At 39.4% G+C, this 4,527-nt stretch overlaps 1 pseudogene; it reads right to left on the bottom strand.

The window, feature by feature from the left end:
• Nucleotides 1-2,713: 2,713 nt before the first annotated feature.
• On the bottom strand, nucleotides 2,714-3,058 carry LOC118981698 (60S ribosomal protein L37a-like; annotated as a pseudogene).
• Nucleotides 3,059-4,527: the final 1,469 nt, after the last annotated feature.

Below are 4,527 nucleotides of genomic sequence, written 5' to 3'. Positions count from 1 at the left end.
ATAAAAATGTATGTGTACAGACCTGTGCAAAAATACGTATATGATATGTGATGCATGATATATTAATATATATTTATATAAAACTGTTGGAGGCAAAGGCAAAGGGTAAATGTTGGGGAAAGTTTCACTTCCATTTGTCAGAGATGGTGAAAGATTGCAGGTGCTGATGGACTTTTGGCTTTATGAGGGCCTTTAGAAGTTCACATTCTGGAGGGTTCAAATTAGATTGCTGGTAAGAGGAAGTGTCATTCTTCCTTCCAAGTAGGTCTGCTGACTTCCCAGAGATAGGAGCAAATTGAGCTCCCCAGAGTGGCAAGAATAGATGTCACTACAAGGAATAAGGATATCCAGCTGATATGCATACAAACTTCACTTTTCGGGAAGAAGTTCAACTTACTGGAGACATAGTCAGATTCACCCCACTCCAAAGGGCAGAAAGCCAGAAACCAGATACAGCCACTTCTTTGAAGCTGTAGCAAAAAAATCCTAAGTAGCTGAAACAGGCTTGGAGTTCAGGGCAATGGAAACAGAGAGGAAAAGTGCAATGTGAAAGGGCAGAGAAGGAAGCAGAGATCCAGGGAGGCAGTAAGGTCAAGGTGTTTGTCAGCAGATACCAGGTCTCACCTGAAGACTGGGTTCCGGAATGGGAGACAGGTAAATGATTTAAATGCACAATATTTGGAGTCATACAGACCTAGGTATTACATCCTTGTCTTGATACCTAGAATGTGGCTTGAGCAAGTTATTTAACTCTTTTTTTTTCAGTTATAACATGTGTTGAACGTGTATAATTATGGCAGTCACCTCCTAAGTGTTGTGTGGAGAATTGAATTTGTTAATATAAGATGATTAGAACAGTGCATAGCCCAGACTGGGTACTTCAATAGCTGGTGCTCATTATTAAAATTAGATTTTGGAGGAAAGAAGGGTAAAGATGGACCTGAAACTGGAGAAACTGGGTAAGCAAATACGAGGCAGGCCAGTGTTTCACTACAGAGCTTCAGTTTAATTTGTATTGGGCGACAAGGCTATAAGAAAAAGAACCTCAGTTTCTGGAGTTTTGTCATTGCATTAGTGAAGGATTTTATACTGAGTTCCCCAAAATGGTTTTTTTTCCCATCCTCACCTGAGGACATTTTTTCATTGCATTTAGAGAGAGAGGAAGTGAGGGAGAAAGGGAGAGATAAACACCGATACTAGAGAAAAGCACCTATTGTTTGTTTCCCATACATGCTTGGACCTGGGATCATTCATGTCTGGATCTGGACCAGGGATCAAACCTTCAACCTAGGCATGTGCCTTGGCCAGGAATTGAAAGCACGGCCTTTTGGCTATGGTATGATTCTCCAAATGACTGAGCTACACTGGGCAGGGCCCCAGAATATTTAACCAGGACTCTCAAACTCTTCCCTTATTGGTTGGCAATGTGACCCTCTAAGCCTGAGTGGGGCAGGCAGGGAGGGACAATTGGGTGAGCTACAGAGAAAGAAAGACTGAAGGGATGGAGCACTGAATACTTTGCAGAAGCAGCCAAAATGTTAGCAGGAACACTCAGAGCCACTCACGCTCCTCTCAATCACAAATCACCCTAATCCAAGCCATCACCAACTTTTGCCTGGATTATTGGAATAGCTTTTTAACTGGTTTGCCAGCTTCCACCTTTGCTCTCTCTGCCAAAAATCTGTTCTCAAAATGCAGACATAGAAATCTTGCTATGCAATGATTCCCAGTCCATTAATGCATGTAAGAATCACTTGAGAGGTTGTAGGGAAAAGGGGACCCTAGTTCACTGTTGGTGGGATTGCAGACTGGTACAACCACTATGGAAAACAGTACGGAATTTTCTAAGAAAACTAAAAATGAACGTGCCTTTTGACCCAGCAATTCCACTATTAGGAGTATATCCTAAGAACCCTGAATCACTTGAGAAAATTTTTAAAAGACCTTATTCCAAAAAGTTAAATCAGAACATCAGGTGTCACATTTTGTTCCACTGCTTAAATCCTTTAGTGTCTTCTTCTCCCTCAAAAACAACTTCTTACTATATTCCGTATGATTAGGTGGCTGCCTGTTTTTTAAATTTATTTTTTATTCTTGTCTTTAATTACGGCTCACATTCAATATTATTTTGTATTCATTTCAAGTGCACTGAATAGTAGTTAGACAGTCATATACTTTACAAAGTGACCCCCCCTGATATTTCCAGTACCTACCTGGCACTCTACATAGTTATTGTACAATAATATCCTGTACAATAATATCAACTATATTCCCTATGCTGCACTTTACAACCTTGTGACTACTTTGTAACAACCAATTTATACGTCTTAATCCCTTTCCCTTTTTTACTCGGTCAGCTCCCCAAGCTCTCTCCCCTCTGGCAACTATCAATCTGATCTTCATATCTATGAGTCTGTTTATTTTGCTTTTTCAATTTTACATAGAAGTGAAATCATATGGTGTTTGTCTTTCTCTGACCAACTTATTTAACTTAGCATAATACCTTCTAGGTCCATCCATGCTGTTGCATATGGTAAGATTTCATTCTTTTTTTACTGAGTAATATTGCATTATATATATATATATATATATATATCTCACTACTTTTTTATACACTAGCCTATTGATGGGCACTCAGGTTGCTTCTATATCTTGGCTATTGAACATAACACTGCAATGAACATAGGGGTGCATATATTATTTATTTTTTGTTACATAAATTAACCCATTTATTATCGACTGGCAATGTTTCAAATTTTGGAGCTTCTATTGGTCTGTCAATTCCTTCAGTCTTCTGATGGCAGACTTTACTGTGACAGCAGAAGTGGTATTGTAGGTCCAGACACCACCATCGACTGTTTCATGCAGGAGCCACAGTGCCAGATCCCCACCGCTCGGCTCTTCATCTTGGTTTTGCCACAGAAGGAGCAAGTGTACTTGACATGCTGGCTGATCTCAATTTTCTTCACCATTTTCCTGAGGGAGGCGCCATAATGGGTGCCATATTTACTGATGATTTTGACTTTCTTGGTGCATTTAGCCATTTTGCTGCAAAGGAGGTAAGACCCCAAGAAGATATTATTTTAAATTAGTGTTTTAGGTTTCTTGGAATAAATACCCAGAAGTGATCAAGGGGTAATAAGCCAGTTCTATTTTTAATTTTTTGAGGAAACTCCATACTGTTTTCCACCGTGGCTGCACTAGCTTGCATTCCCACCAACAGTGCAAAAGCATTCCCCTTTATCCACAATCTCACTAGCACTTGTTATTTGTTGATTTATTAATGATGCCCATTCTGACAGGTGTGAGATGGTAGCTCATTGTGGTTTTAATTTGCATCTCTGTGATAATTAGTGATGTTGAACATCTTTTCATATATCTTTTGGCCACTGCTTATATCCTCTTTGGAGACTTGATCTCCTACCACTTTCCTCTTTGCTCACTATGTTTCAGACACACTGCCCTCTTTGTTCTTTTGTGAACATCCTAGGCAAGTTTCTTTTTCAGATACTTTTCACTTACTGTCCTCTCTGCCTGGAGCACTCTCCCCCAAACATATGCATGGTTCTCTCCCTCATTTTTGTCAGCTCTCTGCTTAAATGTCACTTCATCAGAAAGGTCTTCCATGCCTAGTCAATCTGGCATACCACTCCAGTCACACTCTGTCTCTCAGACTTATTTTGTTATTTTTATGCACTATCACTACCCTACATATTTTAGATCAATTTGGTTCTGTTTTCTCCACTAGGATGTAAGATTTATGAAAAGAGTGAATTTTGTCTGTCATGTTTATATCTAATCTTGTTCTTAGAGCTGTGTCTGGCATATAATAAATGCTCAATAAATATTTAATGTTGGTTGACTGACTGACTGAATGAGTGAGTGAATCTCTGTTTCCACCTTGCTAGGCTCTGAGTGTATGGGAAAAGACAGAGGAAGTTCCCAGGCTATGACACTACATATTCAGCATATGGCTGGGTAGAATTGATGTGCAGAGTCTTTGCTCAGACTACATTAAACATCTATTATTAATCATTATGTCCAGATGGTTTTTGATTCAATGTCATAGAATGGATTCCTACCCATCATAAAAGCCTATTGGTAGTATATAACATGATAGGTATTACAAGGCCTTATCTAGAGCCTTGGAGTAGAGAGATTTCTGAGGTTAGTTCTGAAAATGTAGCAGATGGCTATGCAAATGTGGTAACTGATAGTAATATCACATTTGCATAAGTATGTCTTTTCAAAACAATTTACTTCTTTACAAAAAGCTGGACTAGAAATGGTGCATATGTGTTTCCCATTGGTCCTTGAATGTGATTGCAGTTCAGATAATAAGCTGGGTGGCTCTGGATTGCTCAAATTTGCCTTATGGAGCTACCATGTGAATCCAGGTAGGTTCTGAAGTAGCATAAACCTTCCTAAACTGAATGTGCCCCATTTTTTATTATTGAGGAGTGTCAGAATTAGCCCTCATTGCTGCCATTTTGACCTACTTCTACTCTACCCATCCTGGCACAGCTG

The sequence above is a fragment of the Sturnira hondurensis genome, unplaced genomic scaffold (assembly GCF_014824575.4).
Source record: "Sturnira hondurensis isolate 20B ecotype Veracruz unplaced genomic scaffold, ASM1482457v3 Scaffold0002016, whole genome shotgun sequence".
Classification (NCBI taxonomy): Eukaryota; Metazoa; Chordata; class Mammalia; order Chiroptera; family Phyllostomidae; genus Sturnira; species Sturnira hondurensis.
This window is presented reverse-complemented; position numbering and strand designations above follow the sequence as displayed.